Genomic DNA, 26,280 nt, shown 5'->3' with positions numbered 1-26,280 from the left:
ATTAGTTTACCACAAATTCAGAACATAGTAAGCGTATCAGGTACACAGTGGAGAGGCCACCTAATTTGAAAATCCTGCAGAGGGAGAAAAACCCTAGCTTACCACAAATTCAGAACACAAAGAAGTGTAGCCGCACTGCGAGGAAGTGAACAGGTAGGGGTGGGGTGGGCCGAGGGAGCAGGTGGAGCTCACAAGATGAGGCGGTGGAATGGCCCTGGCGTCCCCTGCGGACACCTGCAGACACACCGGGAGCCGCAAAGGAGGGAGCCGCCCTTTGCCTAAGGGGGCCCTTAGCCGCTGGGGCTGCCAGGCAGGGGCTGCCCTGGTAGCACCAATAAGAGGAGGAGGAGGCACGGGCCAGCAGCCAATCAGGGGGGAGCTGGGAGGATTGGAGGCGGGAGGGAGGGAGGGGACCAAGGAGAAACACGGAAGGGGAGAGAGGGGGGCTGGGGAGAACACACGAGGGGAAAAACAATGGCAGCAGCCCAAGAATGGGCAGAAAAACAACACACGGCCCACGGAGGGCTCAAATACCTTTGTCTGGGGGCCTGCAGTCACCGGCTCTGCCTGATGGAAGTGGCGAGCGCGGTGGACTGCAGGCAGCCTAGCCTCGAGAACACACGGGCCGGCAGCCAATCAGGGGGGAGCTGGGAGGATTGGAGGCGGGAGGGAGGGAGGGGACCAAGGAGAAACACGGAAGGGGAGAGAGGGGGGCTGGGGAGAACACACGAGGGGAACAACAATGGCAGCAGCCCAAGAATGGGCAGAAAAACAACACACGGCCCACGGAGGGCTCAAATACCTTTGTCTGGGGGCCTGCAGTCACCGGCTCTGCCTGATGGAAGTGGCGAGCGCGGTGGACTGCAGGCAGCCTAGCCTCGAGAACACACGGGCCGGCAGCCAATCAGGGGGGAGCTGGGAGGATTGGAGGCGGGAGGGAGGGAGGGGACCAAGGAGAAACACGGAAGGGGAGAGAGGGGGGCTGGGGAGAACACACGAGGGGAACAACAATGGCAGCAGCCCAAGAATGGGCAGAAAAACAACACATGGCCCACAGAGGGCTCAAATACCTTTGTCTGGGGGCCTGCAGTCACCGGCTCTGCCTGATGGAAGTGGCGAGCGTGGTGGACTGCAGGCAGCCTAGCCTCGAGAACACACGGGCCGGCAGCCAATCAGGGGGGAGCTGGGAGGATTGGAGGCAGGAGGGAGGGAGGGGACCAGGGAGAAACACGGAAGGGGAGAGAGGGGTGCTGGGGAGAACACACGAGGGGAAAAACAATGGCAGCAGCCCAAGAATGGGCAGAAAAACAACACACGGCCCACGGAGGGCTCAAATACCTTTGTCTGGGGGCCTGCAGTCACCGGCTCTGCCTGATGGAAGTGGCGAGCGCGGTGGACTGCAGGCAGCCTAGCCTCGAGAACACACGGGCCGGCAGCCAATCAGGGGGGAGCTGGGAGGATTGGAGGCGGGAGGGAGGGAGGGGACCAAGGAGAAACACGGAAGGGGAGAGAGGGGGGCTGGGGAGAACACACGAGGGGAAAAACAATGGCAGCAGCCCAAGAATGGGCAGAAAAACAACACACGGCCCACGGAGGGCTCAAATACCTTTGTCTGGGGGCCTGCAGTCACCGGCTCTGCCTGATGGAAGTGGCAAGCGCGGTGGACTGCAGGCAGCCTAGCCTCGAGAACACACGGGCCGGCAGCCAATCAGGGGGGAGCTGGGAGGATTGGAGGCGGGAGGGAGGGAGGGGACCAAGGAGAAACACGGAAGGGGAGAGAGGGGGGCTGGGGAGAACACACGAGGGGAAAAACAATGGCAGCAGCCCAAGAATGGGCAGAAATACAACACACGGCCCACGGAGGGCTCAAATACCTTTGTTAATGTGGTGTTTGAAGGACACAGTTCAGGAAGAACACTGGGTCAGATTGACCGTCAACTGGATAAGGGATGAAGAGGCTGGGGGTTCAAACAGCAGTTTGAGCATTGCAGGTGCAGCAATGCTTCTTTGAGCCGAGGCAACAATACACTTCAGCTAGCACGGTGCAGGCTGAACTGGTTTGAACGTGCGGTATGGTGGATCGAAGGTTGGCGATTACCAAAAGCAGCTCCGGAGGGTTATCTTGGTTTGAACAGGTTTTAATGAGCTCAACTCATGGATCACAGCAGTTTCATAGTAAAAGTTCAGGAATCCAGGCTTTCTTGGCTCTCATGTGTTGTAAATCCCACCCGAGGGCCACAGATGCAAGAGCAATGCATTTTCTAGGGCTCCCAAAAACAAGGCAGCGTGGCTCATACCTGAAAACGTCCTTCAACCTGGTGAGGTCCTGCGTACCAGCATGGCTGGCAAATAGACAGGTTTTCCAACAGCAGCAGCAGATGCTTCGGGAGCAGAGACTGCCTCTGTCTTGGACTACCTGTCTTCACCTTGTGGCCCGAGGACTTCCAACAAATGCATTCTGATTCAATGGCTGAAGGCCAGCGGTGAATCAGAGAAGGAGTAGGAGATCCCCTACGTTTAAGGGCAAACATCCATAGATGATTGTACTAAAGCAAGTCTGTTTTAATTAGTCCAATCTCTATGCTTGAAACAAGTGGTCTTTGCCTTCTGACATCACACCCAAAGTAGAGGACAGGAAAGAAGAGAGATAAAGAGAGCAAACAAGATGGTGAAATCTTCCTTCAGCTGTTCTGAGCACTCCACGTCTACAATGATTAGCCCCTGCCCCTTGTCAATAGCATCAGAGGCCCCCTTGGTATGCAGCACCCTGGTTTGGGGCTACTCCTTTTGGGATGTGTGTGCCCAATGATATCTGCTCCCCAGACCACCTCCTAATCGTAGGCTTGCTCACTGGATAGCGGTGTTACCTGACCTCAGAGAGGATTAAAGGAGAGGCATAACCATCCAGGCTCTGCCCTGTCATCTGGCAGGGCCAAGCCATCTGACAAGAATACACATAGCCCTTCCACTGCTGAGCTGGGCTAACAGTGGGGACACATGTGATATCATATTTGTGTGGTTTTCTCAAAATTATGTGGTAGGAAACAGAAGTGCATATCTTAAATTCAGCCGCTGCATAGCAGAAACTTGGCTGTCACTGCAGCTGTCAAGAAGGCACATGTGACCACTCAACCTTTGCTGTGCCATTGGAGAGAAAGCGTCTTGCTAGATGAGGGTACTGAGCCAGCAGGGCACAGGTATAACCCATGCTTTTGGCATTGAACGTAGGAAAGGGGGACTTGGTTGTCAGGGCACCCTTTCTAAGATAGAATTGCCCGCATCACTTTGTTAAAAAAAGAAGAAAAGTCAGGGCTTCTATACCTTTGCCAGATGGCCATTCTTCATAGGAGGTGTTGGTGCATCCTACGTCTACCACCTTTAAACCTTGTGTGGATTCAGGCTTATTCAAGATCTCTTGGTTCAATTAAAACAGCTCCAAAGAGTTAAAGTGGGTAGAGTAAACGATTGATGATTACATCAACACATTCAAGGCCTGAAAAAGTACCATTCCTGATTGCGCCATTGCATTTTTGTGGATTTGCATCCAGTACAAGGGAGTCACCATACACTACAAGGCAGCCATAATACTTGACCCAATGACAACTTTTTTCCCAGTTATTCTTAGGGCAAACACAGTAAGAAAACAAAATTGACCATGCGACTTCCCTTCAATTAAAGCCTAAGCGGGCATTATAGTTTCCAAAACGGATCTTTGTCATTGTTGCCCTAAGGCTGTGCTAAGGTTTAAAGCATTCAGGCAGCCAGGATTGTCATCTTCTTATGCCATGAATACGAATAAAGAAGCAACGTATATTTAGGCAAACCTGGGATGTTCATACTCAATTAAGTAAGAAAAGCGTGCAAAGGTTCATGGGGCATGCCTATAATAAACACTATAAACGCTATCACATTACTGATATATTTTCATCGCCTCTACATTAAATGTACAGGTGATTCTGCTGTCACGTGTGTGGCTCAGTCAGGACTATCTTTACTTCTATGAATAAGGTCTTGTATGATCTGAAATATAATAATATTTATGAGAGGACATGCCGTGTATTTTAACTTTGGATAGATGCTTATACATGGTTCAATAGTTTGCTGTAGCTACATGGGTCCTCATTTAGCATAATGTCTAAACAGCACAGAAGGGCCCACATAGATGGACATTTACATGCAATTCAGTCCCATTCATGAGATGTTCATGCCTTGCACTATGAAGTGCAACAATGCGCCTTAACAGCCATTTTTTGCACTTCTTGGCAAATACCAGTGCAATTGCCTCCTGGCATTTTGCATGCTACTTGGCGGGAGGTTTGTACAGTGGATTCTTTGGAATTCAACTGCTTTCAGCAGATGCTAAAGGCTGGCATATTCCATAGTAATTGAATGGTTTTCAGGCAGTGTGACAATGACATACTGGCAGGCTATTAGGCAGGATGGGCAGGTAGGCGAGACTGAAATGGCAATCCCTTTGTGTGCCCCTGTTCTACGTGCCAAGGGAAATATACAAGTGGTGTTAAACCAGGCATAACACTGTTATGCCTGTTTGCAATATATATTTTTCAAAAATATGGCCAATACAGTTTGCTGCCAATCTGAATTAAAGCTGGTGAATGGGAATGATATCCTGTGGCCATGTCAGTCTATGGACACATCATTTGTCGCTATGCGCCCTCAAATCTATTTTCAAAGTTAAGGAAGAATATCTTTACTAATGGTTTTGCAAGTGCACGTTTGTAGCATCACAGGATATATTTTTTCATGTATTGCTTGAAACTAACGTTCCGTTGCAGGATAAAAAATAATCTGTAAGTATGTCAAACTTTCCTAATTTGTTATACTTCTCAGACTTTGGCTAGGAATGTTGGACTGTCACCAAGTTTACTGCTAAAGGAGTAGAGAGGAGTACTTCGGTGAGTGGTGCCTGGTCCTAATGGACTGTTTGTCCCCGGGATTGATTGCTGCTATGTTTTTATTTTTCCTTCTAAGGTGTTGATGAGATGATCACCTCCCACTTACAAAAGATCATCGCAGATCACACTCTACATTACTGAGCTAACCTGTTTTAAGAGGACAACACTGAATGCAGAATCGGTTTCTTACTGTACAAACATGCATGAAGATGCAAATTGTTCATAACTGGTAGGGATTGGCATCATAAAGACATCCATTGGGGAGGCTGCTAGATTATTACTTTGGTCTAAAAGAGTAATCTGGTGGGACAGAGGCTGAGAAGAACATAATGCATTTGGAGAAACGAAGACAAAAAAAACAGACCGGCCTCAATCAATTGCATTGGTTTTAAACATGGACAAATCAAAGGGAAACGGAGGTTGGTAATGCTTTAACTATACACGAAGGCTTTGCGTTACACCTTCCTTATCACAGTTCTCGAAATTGAACTCTTCTTATACTCCGCTTTAACTCCACAAAAAAGGGAGACTTCCTTCATGTTCCCCAGTCCTCTGACTCCACCTACTATAAATGACCTGGAACGCATATGGACTTCCTATATATATATATATATATCCAAGTTTGACCTATAACAGTTGTGTCCCTATTATCCACTGTGACAATGGATGGAAGAGTAGGTATAACAACCATAAGTAATCAGGGCATTTCCTCACATCTCTCTTCCACCTCTCAGGGTTCACACACTGAGCACACAAGCAAGTACACATTCTAAATGTGACAGTGCTGAATAAAAAGCACAGATCACACAGAAGAGTCCAAGATGTGTCATTATTTATTTTATCCACACCCTACATTTTCATTAAAATGGCACAGATTGCTAAATTGAGAAACCCGCTTAAGCCTCATGCAGACCTCTGCCTGTACTTGGTACTTTATGCCGAAGTGTAGGGGACTGCCCAAGTAGCTACTGTGCAATTACCTGCAGGTAGATCTCCCTGTTATTTCCATATCAGAAGCTGGCACACTGTTGTTGGACTGAATCTGAACACCTACCAAATGAATTAGTTTCAGCGGTGCCAATCATGTCCAAGGCCAAGGGGTTGCTGGTACTTTTCTGGCTCTGTCAAAAGTCACAAACAGATTATCACGCTTTCAAAAGGAGTTTTTCCTAGCTACATTTACAACGAACACCATATTCACATACAATCATTGTAAAGCCTGTTTCATGTGGGAAGAAGGATTAGGACACAGAGTCATCAACAATATTTCTCCAGCCAAATGAAAGGAAGAGTAAATACTCAGCAAAACCTTTTACATTTTTATCAAGTTGGAATCCAACAAAATCCAACCCTAAGGAGTTCTGCAGATTAACACACCCAAATCACCCAATTAACAAACTCAAGTTAAGGCTACCAGGAAGAACATCTTACAAAATAACTCAAATGAAATATACTGACATGGGTCAAATTTGAAACTATAAAAAAGGCAATGTTCTTTGGTGATTAAGCAAGACTAATCCACCAGGAACTGGACAGCTAAAGGCTCTAGAATCTCTAGCTCAAATTCAATGGTCAAAGGTAAACGTTATGTAGGACACTAGATTGTGGTGACACAGGTTAAAATTGTCTCTCCCAGATAGTGATATTGTTACTCCTTCTCAACATAAACCCTGTTTGGATTGTGTGTGAATACTGTGGTAGAACGGGCATTTTACCATGATGTTCTCCTGGCCGTCAGCCAAGATCCTGCACAGTAAATTTACATTTGCACCCAGGGAAGGGTGCTCAACCAATTAGGTGCATTGAAACGTGGGCGTGAACAGTGTACCACCTGCATTTCTCCAACCACCTGAGGCGCTTCCCTGGGTGCTGCCATCTTGATTGTGGGGAGGCAACAATGAGCCCCTCCCTGTTGCCTCCCCAAGCCTCCAACCTCTCCCCCACTCCCCTGCTCCCCAAGACATCCTGCACCCTTCCTCTACCCCCTCCCTCCCCATTTGCCTGCTGGGCTGCAGCCTTGTGCTCAGGTCTCAGCTCTCTGTCCCAGCCACTACTGCTGCTATCAAAATAGAAAAGGGACTCTGCCCCTTGTCTATTTAATGTGGTGGTGGTGGCCATCTTGTTCTTTTTTACTGGAACCCGTCTCAAGTAAAACAAAAGTAAATAGAACGATTCACACCCCGGGTGAACCCCAGTATGCAAATATCAGTCATTACCATGTAGGGGTGAATACCTTCTCTCAGACCTGCCTAGGCTCAGGCTGGTGGGAATTCACCAGTCCTATGCACCCTCCTTAGAAGGGGTTATTGCTACATTATCTGTGTTAGGGTAGAATTTAATTTTTGGGTGATTCTGCTGCCTCTTTTGTTTAGGCCCCCTAAGCTTTTTGTTTTTTGCCCTCTTTTAGTGAACTATTTTTGTGGACATAGGGTCGTTTACTGAGTCCAACCTGCCACTGCAACCCTTTCACAGTATAATGTTCCTGTTAGCTTTTAAGGCTTCTGGGCAAAGGGTTAACCACATTCTAGTATCATCCTACAATGGTTTTGGGGATTATGCTGGTGGCAGCTGTAATTTTGTTTTCATTTCACCAGCGGTGCAGCTGACTTAACTCATTAGTTGCCAAAAGTATATTTATTGTAGATATTGAGGTACTCATGTATTGTTTTAAGTCTGACACACTGCCATTTTGTTTCTTGGGTATTCCTTGGTTGGAGCAAGCTATGAGGCAGGTCTACAAGAGCAGTGGTACGCAATCAGGTTCACTTTGAGACAAGCCCTACAACCATCGTAGTGGTTTGGGGTGGTTTATACTAGTCCATGGCCTAGGACATACCCATAAACAAACACAATGTATGGGCTGTCCTGAAGGTGTGATGTGTTTTCAGTCCAACCTTATAGGTTGGCTGCCAAAACCTTTGTATGAATCCCTGTTATTTGATTGGTGGGCTTGCTTTGGCCAGACCCTGTATATGGGATATCTAGGGGAGACCCTGTTCCTGATTTTTATAAGTGCAGCACATTTACTTACCTGCTCGAGAGTGCATTCAAAGGTGTCCATGTTATTTGGAGTGGTTTATTTGATTTTCTTAATGTTGTGCCAGGTCACGGAATGTATGCATTAAAATGTCAATAGGAAGTGGGCATTTCCACAGAACAGAACAGTTGCATTATTGTAATAACATATATAAATATATATTACATTTAGTAATGAAGCCTAATAAAACATACTGTTCAGTAGGCGCAATATACGGGACATCATCTACAGACTTTAAAAGGGATCAAGCCTGCTTGACGAAATACTTGCTCCGAAAAAGAAGTAAGCATGCTGACTATGTGTACACGTGTTACCTGCTGTAAAGTCCATATGATGTAATGGCTTCCTGTGTGAGTTATCTACAAAAGTACATACATATATGTTTAAAAAAGTGAAAGCAGTGGGGGCATCAGGTACTGTGACCAATTGATATACGTCACCTGATTTATTAGGCTCTAGCCTCATTGATTGGAGAGCAGTGCCCTCCAACCCCTTCTCTCAAATCTATTGCAGTGAGCAAGGCAACCATAACTCAGAGTGGCTGTCTCCACAGTCAAACAGAGCTATGGGCGTCTGAATGCCTACATGCTTGAATTTACAACTATGTTGCACTCTCCTAGCTCTTGCAGGAATCCTGTGGCCAGCCCATGAAGAAAGGGGGCCTCGGGCACCAATCAAGGAGCCATTCAGCGGTGAAATGAGAAACAACATCACCAAACATTGTGCACAGCCAACTTTGCTTATAGATATGGGTCAAAGCATAGCCGAAAGTGGTGTCTGATATATATTTTTCAACTGGTAAAAACAGCAAGATTGTAACACCTGTACTCTAAAATATTCTTACTATATGTTGACCCATTGGTTAGACATTCAGATCAGGCTACCTTCAGATGATCTCTTGATATCAGATCCAGAGGAAGCCTTTTGAGAAGTTATATGTATTTGCTTAGGGATTTGGGGACATAAAAGGTTACTATGCCAAATAGGTGAAACGCAGAATGTTCTCTTAGCAGCCGACAACATGTTAAGTATGCTTTAGTAGTGCAAAAATGAGGTACCTCTGGTTGCAAATTCCACAAGAACAATTGTGACTCCTAAACCATTATGGAGATAAATAGACTGTTTGGTAAAAAATCAATATCAACCAGTGGGTACAGTCAACTATATCAAAATGGTTATCCTGCCCAAGTGTATTACTCTATTTTCATACACAATTATATATAGAGATGTGTGACCCTCTAGGTAGATTCAGCTACTTCATTTGGGGGACTGAGCAAGGTTACTTGTCATAGAGTATAACTTGTCCTCCCATGACCAGAGGGGGATTCACCTAATTGATTACAGGTTATATATACGTTGATGCTCCTCCATTCCGCGATGTATAGATACTAACATCTTAATATAAGTGTCAGAGTAGAGGCCTCATAACTATGTTTTGCAGTACCCAGAGAGAAGAAAAGCAATGACTGGGTCATCAAGTATCTGGGCTATTTCTCTGATCTGCACGAGAGGTATTGAGGAGGATCAGAGAGAAGAACATCCACATTGTCAGTTGTGGAAAGGAGAGGATTTCTGAGAAAATGAGCTGTAGTCACTTTCATGTGAGTAAAGTTGCCAGATGGATAAACCACAGTCCTGAAATCATCTGAAGGGTGTGATGTGGTAGTTTTAAGTTTGAACAGCTCAAACAAGTCACCTGTGAAAGGTCAATCTTATTTCCACAGTAAAAGTGGCAGCCCACACATAATTGATTGTATGTACTTTTCTGTCAAGGAACTACCTCAGGCAAAGGAAAATCTGCCAGAGCCTTCGTAGGTCCCCTGCCCACCACTGGGTTGCTGCAGAATATGGATGCCAATCCTAGAAGGTTCCTGTTGGCATTTATGGAGGAGAATCGGGTGGTATATGTACATCTGTCATCAAACCTCTTGACTTATCTTTGTCACCAGTAGGGCTTCTCGTGATTCTGAATCTATTTCTCAGACATTGGATGATCTTCCGTCATCTAGGCTATTGCAAACTGATAATGCTCTTCTGGCCTCTGAAAGCTCTGGCCATTTAGAGCCTGTTTAATTTTGTTCAGAGGGCACACATAGTGTTAAAAAACCTTTCCATCTACACTACTCCGGTCTTCAGGGGGATAGCATTGCCGCAATCTATCAATGAAACAACAAAGGGTAAAAATGGAGCTTATAAAGAGATGGTGTTGTGCCTGAAAGTGGCCAAGAGGCAAATGCAAAATCAAGGTAGTGCTTCTAGAGCGTTCAAAGCAGAGGATATCTAATCAAGCCAAAGACTCAAACCAGGAATCCTCACAGTCTCGCTGGAAACTTTCCCACGACAGATTTTCCCAATTGAGGGCATTCCGGTACAGGCTCAGAGGATAATAGAATATTGCCAGATGAGAATGCTGCCATATTATTGAAACACAGATAATTGCTAGGCTGTCTCAGCTAGAGAAAATCATTCAGATGAACCACCATGCAACACAATACTACAGGTTATGACTCATGACTCTCTAAGGTGGCATGTATGCAGTCACTGAGAATGTGTTTGGATTGCAGGATAGGAGAAAAAGCACATGAACAATGTCTGGACCTGTAAAAGTGGGAATCAGTGAAATTGAAGAAAATGTAGAGAGGAATGTGCTCAACCAGCTGGAAGTCAAACTTGAACATACTATGGCAAAGACCAGAAGAAATAGTCTTCACATATGTGGGTTCCAAGCAGATTCCTAGGGCCACGCTTCTGATGGATGTCTCCCTGTGAGCAAGCTTATCTTTAAAAACTGTATGATGCTGAATTTAGGCTGAGTCTAGTGAAGGATATACAATTATCCCATTGTGAAGCTTGACTTAAGACCAAGAGAAGAGAAAAGCCTTTCAATGTTATAGTACATGTTCTGACATTTCTGGCTTGTGAACAACATTGCAGCGGGGTCCCATCAGATGTAAGACCACATTCAATGTACTGGCATATGGATTTAAAAAGCATGTTGAACGTGTTCAAAAATAAATGCTCTGAAGTTTATGTGCAGTGTTCCCTCCAGCAGAAAGGCACTTGGAAAACAAACACTGTTTTGTTCAACTTAAACATGGAAAAAGGGATGGTGATGGCTATACAATAAGCCTATCCTGCATCACACTTTGGATACTGATATCTCGGTATCTTAGCTACATATGAAACTGGAGGGTCACCACCAGTATTGGTTGCACCCTAGTAGTAAATACTACAGCAAATTCACATAAAACTAAAATATGTCTTTCACTCTTTATGCCTGCATACACCCACTTTATTAGTGTTGCTCCTTCATCATAAGTCCAGCACTAATAAAGATGGTGGATGCAGACAATGATATTGATATTGATATTTTATTTCTATTGTGCTCGTACACAAGTATTTCAGAGCACGACAAGACAAGGGAGGGGAACAGGGGAGAACAAAACAGCGATCTTAATAGGCCCAGTGACATTGAGAATGCACAAGTGCATGGGAGACGGGGAGGGGAAAAGTGCATGGAAGGGGGGAGAAGTGGAAAGTACGAAGCAGAGGAGAAACAGATAAATAGCAATAAATAAATAATAAAGGCAACAAACAGTGGTAGTGCAGCCAGCAATTTGCAAGTGCTAGGTTTAAGGCAGCAGACAGGGTAGGTCTGATAAGTGCAGGAAGAAAAAGCGGGGGGCTGTATGGGTACAGATACAGACCCCAGTGCAAGGGGTGGCCCGGGGGCAGTGCAGGAGGGTGGCAGGGTGAGCAGGTACCTGGGCCCGGAGGACAGGGGGTGGCCAGGTGCACGGTGCCAACAGAGAACAGATCAGCAGGGGAGAGGGGAAGAGAAGGCGGAAGAAAAGAGGAAGGTCTTGAGGTGCTTCCGGAACCAGAGATGGTTCTCCTCAAGTTTTAGAGTGGCAGGTAGGCTGTTTCAGAGGGAGGCCCCAGCCGAAGACAGGGATCTACCCCCAGCTTGTTTCTTTGAAAAACAACTGAGCCTGAGGGAGTTGGAGGTAGAGGAGTGAAGATCTCGAGAGGGGAGGTATTTGCGGAGGGATAGCTCAAGGTATTTTGGGCCCAGGCCCCAGAAAGCCTTGTGGACAACGCAGAGGGTTTTGAATTTAATCCTGGCATCCTCTGGGAGTCAATGGAGAGATTTCAGAGCTGGAGAGATACGATCCCAGGGCTTGAGGCCAAGGACAAGTCTTGCAGTCCTGTTCTGGATTAGTTGCAGAGGAAGCAGAGTAGAGTCAGGTAGATTTAGAAAGAGGCTGTTACAATAGTCCAAGTTAGAGAGAACCAGAGCTTGGGATACCATGAGCCTTTGGGGGAAGGAGAGGAAAGGTCCAGTAGGAAATTTGACTTTTTAGAGACATCAGAGATGTGGGCAGAGAAGGAAAGGGTGGCGTCAAAGATGACCCTGAGGTTCTTAGCCTCACAGGTGGGGGTAGGAGGAGGGCCATGGGAGGCCGGCCAGAGAGCAAGGGTAAAGGATGGTGAAGGTGTGCCGATGAGGAGGATCTCCGGCTTGCTGGCATTCAGACAAAGATCATTGGCGGCACACCAATCTTGAATGGCAGTTAGGCAATCAGAGGAGGAGAAGGTTGAGCAAGATGGTATGGTTGACCGTGTCGAAGGCAGAAGAGAGATCAAGGAGGATGAGGACAGAGGGAATGTTAGAGTCAAGGTGGGAGAGCAGATCTTCACGGATGTTCAGGAGAGCAGTTTCCATGCTTCTGGCAGCTCTGAAGCCAGACTGGTGGTTATGGAGACAGCCAACAGAATTGGAATGAAGGTTAAACTGAGAGATGGCCAACTTTCTTTTCCAGGAGTTTGCCCAGAAAGGGAGTAATGGAAATTGGGCGATAGTTAGCTGGACAAGAATGATCAGCTGTGGGTTTCTTGAGAAGAGGATGCACAAAGGAATGCTTCAGAGGGGAGGGGAAGGATCCCGAGGTAAAGGAGTGGTTGCAAAAATCAGCAAGGGCTGGAGCGAGGGACATGAAGCTTGCAAGACAATTCTTTACTTTTATGTGAACTTGCTGATCCCCCATTTTTGTATGTACTTTGTTTCCTGAATAGTGCAATTCAGGTTTTGGTTAACATCTAATTCTGTATATAGATCAATTAAGGAAGTGTGGAGATTTGTTTAAGGTGATGGACAACCTCAGTCTAGATAATTCAGTATCTTAACTAGCCAGGGTGGAGATTGAGTTGATTTCTTTGACTTAAATATCAGAGTGTGCCTTTATCTTTTTAGTGTTTACCACGTGCCAGTACACATTGAAGGTGTTTTGGGGTGAACGAGTGAGTTTTGCCTTTGCGGAAACCACCCTTTTGGGACATTTCTCTAGAACCCGGTCCTCCTTTGAAGCGGTTATGGTAGAGGGTGAGAGTGGGTCAGCTTAGGGAGGTTTGGCAGTTTGGCAATATTACTTGGTTGTATACCTTTGGAATATTCCTTCTTCACCATCTTCTACTTATCCTTTGACTTATATACATATATTTGATATCTAGATGTGGTGAAGTTGCTAATGAGAAGTAACAAGTCCACATTGTATGCTGATGATCCCTGTCCTGCCTCAAAATTCAATGATTGTTTCACCCCACTTTGGTTATGGCTAGTTAACTTGACTCTTGCTCAGGAGTGATTTCCAGACTCTTTAAAAATTGAACAAGTGACCCTTTATTTACTGAATTCAGCACTGGAGCCCAGCTGTTTGTCCAACTATTGGCCATTAAGTTCCGGCAGTTTGGGCAGCAGAGTTGGGCAGTCTGCGGCAGTCTGCGGAGGCCAGGGGAGCGGAGGCTTCCCTTGACCTTCTTAGACTTCCTGGACACCCTTCTCACCCCCCTAGACCCCATGGAGGAGTCGGGGCGGGCCCTGCGTAGCAGCCGCTCGAGCCGCGAGGACTCTGGACTGGACCTAAGGAGTCCTCTGAAGAAATCTATCGGACAGCGGCGTCTGGCCACCACGCCAGCCACAACAACGGCTACATCAGCGATGACTTTACAGGACCTATCAGATAGGACCCCCCGAGACCCTACCTGCACAAATATGACTTTAAATTCTGAGAACACTTCCTTGAAGGCCTCCTCTCCCAACCATCCCAATCATCCCCCTTACGAAAACAACTTGACTTGCTTACCTCTGTGCAGGGCTCTCCATGCCCCCCTGCTCCCGCCGCCTTGGCGAGGCTTCCTCTGGTGGAGCCGACGGACCGGCGCGCAGAGGGGGAGGGAGCCGTGTCTGCGGTGGGGCGGCCCTCGCGCCCCCATCTGGGTGGAGAGGTTGATGGTGGGCCCTCAGCGGAAGCGGAGGCGACAGGGGGCGGTGGATCAATCACTGTCACGAAGAAGCCAGTGAAGGTCTCGAGGGAGGGTGTCACGTGCGAGGTGTTCGCATTACGGGAGAAAGACTGTGCAACGACAGAGGAGGAGACATCGCCCAGCCCTCTCCCGGCGGTGCTGCCGATCCGACGGCAGACGGGATCACAGTGGAAGGAAAGGAGGGCGGGGAAACTCCTCAAAGAGAACAGCAGATACAAAGTGCGAACGTAAACACTGAAGCCCGCATTGACATCGCCATAGAGGTGCACCAGATGAAGTTATGTGCTGATCTGAAGAGTCCGGTCACTGTGTTAACAATGGACAAATTAATGTCAAACGAAAGTGCGAACACTGAGGACTCTTCAGTACTGGAAAATTCTACAGTGGACATGAGGATGGAAACGCGCGATAGTTATGCCCAAAACCAGGTCCCCTCTCCCACATGTAATGTGGGAAAAAAAACAACGGACGATTTAAAGAGTACAAACAAAACCACTAACCACGAAGACCCTGCTTCAGACGCAAATACTCAACAACAAGTACCATATGAGGAGGCGTGAGTAAATAAAGAAAAGGACGTTCTGTTAACTGATAACAATCCCGACAACACCGATCTCCCTCAAGCACACAATGTTCTTCACGAGAGTGAGGAGGTGTTAAACCACGGGAAACCGTTACCAACCAACATGGCAAGAAAAGCAGCCCAAAAACAAAGAGGCAGAAAATTCAAATCACCAACAGATAAGGGGAAAAGCCCCTTAGAGTACCAATCTAAAAGAATGGTGAGAAAAGTTAAATCTATATTAAAACCGAACATGTACCTGGTAAACTCAGTAGCCAGATTCTTCAAAAAAACATCGCTGGAAACATATGGTCAAAGAGAGGAACTATCTGACGCTGAACTATTGGAGGGTGACATTTCCCAAATATCAGACGGCACGCATGAGCCGAGGTTTGATTGGTCAGGGATGAGAACAGTCTCCCCTCTAACTGGTTTAAAACCAGGAATTCGATATTTTAAAGATCCAGAAACGCAGGGGGCATCTCCCAGTTCGTATCTGCAATCCCAAAACATCAAACCAACTGAGAAAGTACACGAAGTCCGGAGCGAAGGTAGTAAGGCGAATCACAAACAGCCGGATACAGGGAGCCCTGGTACATCTAAGGGAGTCACTGCAAGTGACAGCACAAATGAGACAATGAAAACCACACCATTGGAGCCCAGCACTGGGATAGCAGTCGAAACTGCCCCGACAGGCACTGAGCCCCCGATAAGGGAACAACCACAGGAGACCCCAGCAATGGAAAAGACCGACATAACTCCAATGAATGTGAAAACCAAGTCTCAAGAAAAAAGCGGTCCAATGAAGAAGCCACCGGAGGGCGAATCGAGAAAGAAAAACCTAGAGCACCTTTTAGGAAAAAAAATGACTATAGAAGAGGAAGTTCAAAGTGAAAAACAAGTAAGGGAAAATGACCTTAGGAACAGTTCCATAACAGGTCTATATATACGTCCTCCCTCACAAAACAGAAGATCATGGAATGGGATAGAGAATAATGAGACAAATATTCCAACGCGAAATAGGAGATCCTCAACAACGAACACTGATAGCGAGAAAGAACCAACAACAAAAAAATCGGACATTTTTGCAATAATGTCTGCAATAAACATCGCAATGAATCCATTTTGCAAACTGTATGAATCCATACATGACACTTTAAAGGACCAACTAACCTTGGTAGCAATGCTCCAAACGAAAATGATCTACGTGTAAGGTTTTATCACGGCCATGGAAACCAGGGGGTGGTAAACCCCACACACCTAATAGCGTAACAAACAGAGACTATGGTCAACAAACCAACATAGAACCAATGAGGTGTAATCAGCAATTCACCTCAATTGCCACCCAGACTGAGGACAAATTAAAAGAAGCGAGAAACGAATTGGACCAAGAGTTAGGAGATTGACTGGGTCATCTACTAACGACAAAAAAGAGTGAAAACCACTTCCGAAAAGTCGGTGAAGAACCTAAGTATATCCCCCAAACTAAAGCACAAACCCAACAAGGGGGAAAACCGAAGGGACTGTTAAAGAACCAACCAACAAATGGATGTGTAGTTTTGACCTTGGAAAAAGACGGACCAAGTACAATACTGGCGGAGGATACTGGAAATAGAAAGCCCCAAATTGAGCAGCAAAAATTCAAAGCACAAATCGAGATCTCTGAGTCAAAACATTCTAAAACACAATCCAGGGGACAGCCAACATATCCGCTCTTTGATAATGGCAAAGTAAACGTAAATAAAGCTGGACATAGAGTGGTTACTCTAGAAGGAAATCGACCTCATACTAAACCAACAAAAGAAGCTTTGTAATTCCCAGGAAATAAAAATGAAACTAAATGAAAAAGTGAAAAACCGATCAGCTTTTCCTTCCGAAACTGAATTTCCAAATAGGGAAAATGAAGCTCATACTACACCAATAACCATAAGTGACCAAGACGCCGAAGACAGCGAAGATAGCATTGACATTATGGATCTGTCAATCTACCCCGAGGAAAGTGGGGACATAGATGCCAGTCTAGAGTCGTCTCAACTGGAAACCGAGACAACAGAAGGTAAAGTCAAAAACAGCGAAACGGCAGAAAAAGATAACAATAGCTCTTTCCTCACTCTAGAAGACCGGTGCAAAAAAGTCGCTGGGGTCCAAGCGGTCAGTGCAAGAGACAAAACGCCAACTAAGGAAAAAGGAAAAAGGGCAGCTCTCACTATAGAGAAAGAACGTGACTCAAGGGCATCGAACCATCGAAGAAGATCGAGAAGTCCAAAAAGAATTTCAAAAACTCAGACATGGAAGGAAGTAAAATCCGTTAACAACCAAAAATCAGATTATATGCGAAAAAGAAACCAAAGAGATGTAACCCTGGATAGAAAGGGGAGAAACAAAAGAAAGAACTCAGAGCACGAGAAAGATGTCTATATTCAATTTTTCCATACTGAAAAAAAATTGGAAGCGAAAGGTCTATATTGAATAGAAAGAACACACTGGCCCTCATGAAGTGTATACCAAACCTAAGACAGATAAATTCCAACAACATCAGATTTGTGGAATTCAGCACGTCGGGCAAAAGAGACAGTGTCTATCTACACATTCCATGCCCAATAATTAGAGCCATGATAACAGCAGAACTAGAAAGTTTCCAAATTTTAAGGTACGATCTAGGCGTATACCGCTCAAGAAACCAACAATTGGAACAGGAGAGTGGCAAACGGGTAAAACTAGACCACTCACAACCAAAAAGAGTGAAAACAGGGGCCGGCACAAGCGACCCCTGACGGAGATCAAATGAAAGGGCAACCCAGAACGACGAAAAGCTTTCGAAAACATTAGGATCGGACATAGAGGAGAAGGTAACCCTGAAAGGAACTCGGACTATAGCCGAATCAGCGAGAACTCCCTACCGGGACCCCTTAAATAATAGAAGACATCCCAAGGGTCCCGTGAGGAGCCTGACAATAACAGTCCCACAGGAAGACCCAACAAGAGATAATGGGTTAACTGCAACGCATACCCCTAAGGACAAAGCAGACAGAGTGGCTTCAAGATGGACATGGATTTCGAAAGCACTAAGCAGAAAGAGTTAGCCACCCAGAGAAATAACGGAGCCCTGGGATCAAGGGTCGAGAGGAGGGCCGGAAGACGAGACAAACACCATCGTAATGGGAAGCTGGAACACCAGAGGTTTCAGCCACCTCCTGGCAAAAAGCGACGTGAATCTTGGAGATTTCGATATCTTATGTCTCCAAGAAACATGGCTAATTAACAAACCTTTTCTGGAAGGATACAAAACCTTTTTAGCACCAGCTACCTTCTCTGGAAAGGGCCGACCAGTGTCAGGCTTAATGACAGCCATTAGATCTGGTGTGGGAATTGAACATATAAAAACGGAAGTCTCTAACGCCCACTTCCAAGTATCTGTTTTAAGATGGACAAAAACATTGGCAGACATCAATAACCAAAAAAACGTAAAGAACGAAATAATTGTCTTGATAAACACCTATTGGAATCTGGCAGTAATAAAAAACAAAGTCTTTCTGAAAACAGGAAACACCATACTGGAGAAAATACACTTAGATTGGGCACCAAAATTTATCATGATATGCGGGGACCTGAACGCGGTCTGCCCTAAAAACAAATCCAACAAGAGAAACATGAAAAAAGTACCCCTAAACATGGTTTGAGGACACCTATGGACGGGGATGATGTCCGCGTGGAACCTCCACAGCTTAGAAACATCTATGCTCAGTGAAGGACCACCAATTCCAACGTGGGAACGAGATAATCAGAAAGCAAATATAGATCGTATATTTGTCTCTAATGAACTGCTGAGGATAATGGTCGATTTTGAGGTAGTGAAAACATCTAACAGCGATCATAACTTATTAAAGGCAACCTGGACAAATATAAGGTCGCCCAGGACAATTATGACGGTAGAGATTGACGAGTGCAGTGGAGGCACAAGATTAAGACTTCCAGCAAAGGCAGTCGAAGAACTCACGAACACTTACACTGCCATATGCAAACCGAATCAAGAATTAGGAATGAGAACAGATAAAGACATCATTGATTACCGTCCTCTATTAAAAATCTATGAAAAAAAGAAAAAAACGTGGCCCAATCATGAGATAAAAAATCATATACACGAATTCAACAAAAGTATTGTGGAGGAGAGAAAAAAATTAAGGAAACTCAAACGTCTTGCAAGAAAAGAAAAAACTCCTGAGATGATGAACCAAGTAAAAACTGCTGGAAGGTCTTATAAAAGCTGGCTTTGGCTCCATAGAGCAACAATTGACCAGGCAGACGCCACAGCAATGCTGAGGACGATATGCAGCAGGAAATCTAGAAACTTTTGGTCCTTGATAAGGACAACTTCTGGGGCTCGAGTGAACGCAATAAACAATTTTGTCGGAGAGGAGGCCTGGATGAAACATTTTAGAAATCTATTCCAGAAAGTTGGATGGCAAAACACCACAACACCTACCTCCTTAGACACCTGTGGGCAACAACGTGGGACCGGGAAGACATCATGAGAAAACTGGTGCGTTTAAATAACTCGAGGGCCCCCGGCCCCGATGGCATCAGAAACGTTGATCTAAAAGAGAACAAAGAAGAATGGGCTGATTTCATCCACGAAGTAATAAAGAAGTGCACTCTCCATAGATCCATACCCACCTCATGGACAACGGCAACCATAGTGCCGATATATAAACATGGACCGAGAGGGGAGCCTAAGAACTACCGCCCAATAGCGCTCCTTGATGCGATCGGAAACATTTTCGGCTCACTTCTCCTGGAAAACTTCCAACATTGGGCAAGAACCTCGGGCAATGAAGATCCACTACAATCAGGGTCCGTGAAGGACGCAGGGACTGCTTTAAATATCTTGCTGTTAAGCATCCTAAAAAGCAAGATCCACAAAGGATGCCCTAAAATCTATCTGGCATTTGTAGACCTGGTCCAGGCTTTTGACCAGGTCAACAGGGAAATCCTATGGGACAAACTAAGAGCAAAAAAATGTCCGGAAGGGATTTTGGAACCGATTATAGCTCTCCATCAAAGTACCACCATCAGAGTACGTCTAAATCAAGCCGGGCTCCTCTCTGAACAAATATCTACGGCCAGAGGAGTGAAGCAAGGGTGCCCCCTTGCCCCAATGCTATTTAATTCATATCTCTGGGATATTAAAGAAGGAGAACTAGTGACACGCGCATTTCCAACTACAATAGGAAGATCAAAAATCTCCAGACTGCTTTATGCAGATGATCCTATTTTGTTGGATTTCACACCGATTGGATTACAGCGCCAACTAAATGAGTTGGCAGCCTATGTAAAGAAGAACAACTTGGAAATCAACAAAACGAAAACCAAAGTCATGATTATGGAAAAACATAATTCTCGTACTGAAAACTTCAGATGGACTTTGGATGGAGAAAAGATTGAACAGGTGAATGAATTTAAATACCTAGGGGTAATCCTCAGTAACAACAAACAGGAGTCCATAATGCAAGACCATCTTTTGGAAAAAAACAAGGAAACTGGCCACCCAGGCAAAAATGATAGACGCAAGATTCTGTCAATTCACAATAATTCCCTTGACAACATTTTACAAGGGAAAAGTGGTCCCATCTCTAATATATGGAGCAGATGCAATGTTGATGATTCCACGCAAATTCTGGAGGCGAATTGAAGGTCTCTTCTGGAGAACCACTCTGAAGTTACCAACATCGACAACTATTTCAACTATACGTCAAGAACTGGGGTTACAATCATTAGAGTCGATGGTGGTTAGAAACATAATAATGTTATACAGAAAAATTAAAACCAGCAAATGCCAAGTGTAGAAACTATCATTGACGGCGAACTAGAAGATCACAGAAGCAACCTTCTCATAAACTGGGCGATAAAAAATCGGAAAACTCTGAGATTGATAGCACCGAAGAAGAGCTGATTCAAAACCCAAACATAGTTAGACAAAAACTGTGGGAACGAGACTGGATCCAGACAACGTCTTTGGAAAACAGAAGCAAATTAATAAACCACCAACCGCCAACAACAAGGGGCATAAAAGATATGCCAAACTACTTAAAAAAGTTTCCAAATAGCTGCCTAAGAAGCATGTTTATGCGCTTCCGCTTGAACCTTTTGCTTACAAATGAAATCAGAGCGATAAGAAAGATCTCACCGGAAAACAGTTGTCGTTTTTGTAAAAAATCAGATGAAACTGAGTCATTGAGACATCTGCTGCTGGTATGCACAAATCTGAGGGCCCAGAGAAGTAGACACCTTGGCCATATATTTAAAGAGTTGACCACATGTGGAGAAGAGGACTGGTGGAATAAACTTATAGAGGGAGATAACACCTCCCATGTCATAGCGGTCTCACAATTCTTCAAGAACTTGAAACTGGAACTTCAGGAGTGAGACAAGTGGGAAACCCTCTTGTACTGTGCTAAGCTCACCCCACTCCATTGCCTGGACTCACTAACTTTCAATCAGTCTGGTGTCAAAAAAGAAGGCTACTCTTCTTTCTTTCTCTACCCTCGCCTATCCTCTTCTCTTGTTCGTGGAGGTTATTTTTCTTTCTTTTCTTCAGGCTGGAATGGATAATTTTGAGGGAAGGAAGGAGGGAAAAAGTTATTATCTTGTAAAAATTTCTTTTGTAAATTGAACCAAGTAAAATAAAAAAATTAAAAAAAATAAAAAATAAATTCCCTTCTTTTTCTAGTAACATTCTTGGAGAAGAGGGTGGGTGGAGGGCTTCTGTTCACTTGAATACATGGGCAAATGTGTTATGTCTTCTCTAATTCTGGGATTTGACAGAGCTGTAGCACAGAAAGTGCTACTCTGCAGGTCCTGATTGGTATCTTTAAAGTGCTGGATGGTACACATGCATTTCCACTTGTACTTCCAAATCTCTGAGTGGGATTCAAAACAACCTACCATGGAGTGCTCCTTGATATCCTATCATACTGGATGGGAACCCGCGGTTGGGCCTCTGAGTGGTTTTAATCTTTTCTCACCAACCAGTAGCAGATGGTTATAGTGGGCGAGGCACTCTCGGATCCACTTCAAATACCAATTGGCTTGCCTCACGGGATTAATCTGTCACCCATGTTGTTCAAAATATATATGAAGTCTCAGGGAGATCTGGCTGTCAGTTGAGGCATTCCCATGCACTGTACATTGATTAAACCTGTTCCTGCAGATGCCATCTAACAGTGAAATCATGTACTGCCTTTTGGGGACTGACACCAGGATGTCTACACATTTACTTAAATGTTGCACTGCTAAACCTGAATTAATTTGATTGTCTCACATCTCTCTTAGGAATTCTATTGGTTCTTGACTTTCTAATGACTTGGATCCTGAAGTGGCATTTGTCTGTGCTTCCTCTGTTGTCTTTGCTTCCTCTGTTAAATCTTTGAATTTCACACCGAGTTCTTCCCTTTATCTTGTCTGTCATATGGATGCAAGCTATACATCTACACTATTTGAAGGCTAATAAATATTTTCTCTCAACTGTTCACTTTCTTCTTTAGTTGAGATTTAGTTGGCTTGCATTGACACTTGTAAATCCGTTTTGTAGGAGCTCCATCAACCCATTCTTGCTTCCCTGTATGCAGTCCTTAATAATGATGCAAATAGTTCTGTTTTTGAGGCCAGGAAGTTGGACCACTTTCCACCCTAAAAGAACTGCATGTGGCATGTTGCATGGCTTTGTGGTGCACTTCAGTGCTTCTTTTTCTCATGCCTGATAAAAATCAATAGATGAATAATAAGGAAAGTGCTGCAACATGTATAGCTATCTGCAACACCAGAGGTTGGACCCTGGGAGCTACTGACTGCGTTGCCTTTAGGACTACTTTGGTGGAGACACACAGAGAGTTGTCATTTTGAACGCAGAATGAACTGTGCAGAAAGTAGGTTACCAAGTGAAGTTATCGGCAGTCACCCACGGTTAGAGGGAGAAGGAAAAACCTTGCATTGTGAAGAAGCAAGTTCCTTTGGTGTAGTCTCTGGGACAACGGAAAAGCGAGTCAATTTTATCCAGATACACTAATGGGCAATGAGTACCTTAAGGCATGTCTCTAGCTAGTTGTTCAAATATGGATCCATCCAAAGAGGTTTATCATTTACACAGTAAAAGCACTTGGCCTGATACATCAACCCCAAAGGTGGGTGACAAAATACAAACTCCCCCATTAAGGGACGCAAACATAAACAGCCCAGCGGGGAGGATAGCAAGTCTTCCAGGAGCACAACGGGTGATGGGAAGATCACTAAATTCTTCCCTCTGATAATCCCAAAGTGTAAAGAAACAGAACATCTTGAACAGGAAGACTCCTTAATCACTGAAAAAGCTAGTAACCATAAACCATCCTCACTTGACTCCTTGTTCTTAAGATTGTGCATGTCTTTGGATAGAGACTAATGCTAATGTGATGGGCTTGGAACAGAGTTGTCCGGTTGATTTAACATGAACACATGAGACCAACGATAAACATGGAATTAAGAGCAATAATGTCGCACCATATCCATCTCCCTTCAATGGTTTTCTTTGCTCCAGTCAGATCAAACGGAAAAGTGGGACCAACCACTTCCCAATATTCAAAATGAGAAATTGAGCCTAACCGCGATTTCAACACACCTTCTATTACAACCTATAGGTGGCCTCCACGATAACATCAGCAATGAGGTGCATAATTCTACTAAACACTTGCTAATAAGCAGAAAAATGGGGGAAAATAAAAGAAGTCAAGGCGAAAGTCTGCTCAGTCAAGAGCCCCATTCAATTAGTAGAGCAAATGGATGTGGGGGCTTTGAGTAAAACAGAGAATGAGTATGTGGCAGTAGTCAACATAGAGGAGGGTGCCAGCCACAGTTCTGAGACAGACACTTGGTATATTGAGACTACCAAATTCGATCCTCAAAAGTAATCAAATCTTTACAATAACTTCAAGGAACCGGAAAGAGAGATTGATGAACCTACAAGGCCAAAGGTCAGAGGTTAAAAAATCCAAAAAATCGAGAAGGTTTTATTTTAAATAAAAAGCATTCTGCAAGTCGTCCAAATAAAAAAATAAAAGGAGCCAAGAAGAAAAACCAGCTAAGTATGATTTTAGACTTTTTCCACAAACAAACGAAGATGAGGATGAACATAATCAGTCTTTACAGGAGTCGGAACGGAAAAAAATATCGACTACCTGGACAGGCATAATAGCTCAGTGCAGTGAAAAGTCTGCCATAGGAGAAAAGGGGTTCGTCTTCAGAAAAGCATTCAAAGGAGAAGAGATTATGAACTTCAGCGAGGAACTGGATATTCCGTCCGCTGATTTCCACCCCAGGTCCAGATGAGGTCTGCGTTTAGTGGTGGAGAGATGACTAAATGACCACAGGGGTGGCTGGGATTTGCTGATGTGTGCATGCAGAAGACACACTTGTGGTGCAGAGTCTGGCAGCCAGTGATGACATAACCCAGGAGAGTTGGTTGCATTCATGCATTAACAGAATGAAGTTCAGCAGCAGTTCCAAACAGTAGCATTGTATTCTGCAGTATTCAACGCTGCTACACATTTCTGGAAACTGTTGAGATGGTATATGATTACAATGAGGAACAGAGAACCCACACACAAACCAAAATGTGAAAAGTCTGCAGCAGAGGAATGTGTATGCATTTATCTATGCATTATGATATAGTTTGTATAAAATATATAAACAAACCTTTAACAAAATGTGCACAATTTTACAAATACAAACCTTCCCAATAGAGAATTTAATCATTCTAAAAACCTTACATCAATTTCAATATCAATTGAATAAAAGCCCTACTGAGCATAAAATTGGATCAAAAATCCAACCAGTGCTAAAATGAGGGATATTTGATGACCCTTCATGAATCTAAACTGTAAGCATTCCACTACCATTTCAGAGTATGAGTGGGTGAATTTAGCAAAGTACAAGCAGCCAAGCAGGGAGTTGTTGGTCGACAGTACCTTGTTTCTGGTCTTTGGTGGGTCAACGGAATCCAACCAGGCTGCAGGCAGTGATGCAATCCCTGGTCTGAGTCGGCATGTGACTCTCCATTGGTTTGAATCGGGTCCCAGTGTTGAACAGTTGATTCAAGCCTAGTAGGTGGCGGGCTCAGGAGGGCATGATGCAGTGTCAAGTGGGCTCTATATGCTAGCAATTGTTCAAAAAGTTCGGAGGAGTGCCAGAAAGTAGCACCAACGGGATCTCAGGCATCTTATTCACTTTGCTGGCTGTCCAACCCATTACAAGGTGGCAGAACCGGGAGCCTTAGCAGGTCTGGTCATTCAGGTGCTGTGAGACCCAATTCAGGGGCTCAGGGACGGGGTGAATCATTTCAAGGTCTGATCTCTCAGCCCTGGGAGAATCTGGTGCAGAATGGCAGATCCTCGTCCACAGCAAATGACACCTCCAATCCGCCCTGGGAGCGGGTAGGTGGCAGAGCTCTCCTCTGCCTTGGGCTGATACTTATTCATCTCAGTGGTTGAGGGCTTTGGAAAGTAGAGGTCTCTCAAAAGAGGTCTAGTGAATCCTTCTGCAGTGTTGTTCCAAAGTCAATCCAAGCACTGGGGGGAGAGCACTTTTTTAGTAGAAGATGGTCCACAGGTGATTGGAGTAAAGCTAGGCTGCTTTAGTCGTATGATCCCGGTTCTTGAAAGAAGTGGATTGTGTCCTTCTGCCATCACACCCAAAGCACTTTGCTCCAGAGGAAGTGGAAGGGGCAGAAAGGAGAGACTGTGTTAAGGAGAAACAAAATAGTGGAAGTCGTCTTCCACTGTACAGATCCTTCCTGACTGCTATAACCCTGCCATTTCTCACTAGGAGTGAAAGGCCTTTAGAAATGCAGCACCCTGGTGTGCATTTAATGGGTGAGCTCCTTTGTTGCCTGGGTACAGGTCAGCTACCTGGTGGGTGGCTAGCTCTGCCAGAGAGCGTTACCTACCCTCACAAAGAGATCAAAAAAGAGGCATGGTCTTCCAGGTTCCTACCTTATCATTTGGCAGGCTCAGCCTGTCTGACTCGAATACACATCACCTTCCATAGCTTTAGCTGGCGCACAGGAACTGACACGTGTTATATTAAATTGAATGTGGCTGCAATGATTATAAGTAGTGCCATGCATTAACTCAGGCATAGCTTTATTTTAGAGTCTAACCTGCCACTCTCATGGGGTACTTATGATCACAATAGTTTTGGTACGAGGTTGCATATATTAAATACATCCCATGCGCTGCAGAGACTTGGATGTCACTTCAGTTGTTTAATGGGCAACTGTGCCGTCTGAGCCTGCTATGTGCCACTGGCAGAGAAGGTGCTAAAATCAGGATACTGATGCAGCAGGTCACAGGTACACACAGGTACACACTATGATTTTGGCATGGAGCTTATCTAATAAGCAGATTTTCCTTTCA

The sequence above is a fragment of the Ambystoma mexicanum genome, chromosome 5p (assembly GCF_040938575.1).
Source record: "Ambystoma mexicanum isolate Mex_15411 chromosome 5p, UKY_AmexF1_1, whole genome shotgun sequence".
NCBI lineage: Eukaryota > Metazoa > Chordata > Amphibia > Caudata > Ambystomatidae > Ambystoma > Ambystoma mexicanum.
The sequence above is the reverse complement of the archived record's forward strand: the minus strand, read 5'-3'. Positions refer to the sequence as shown.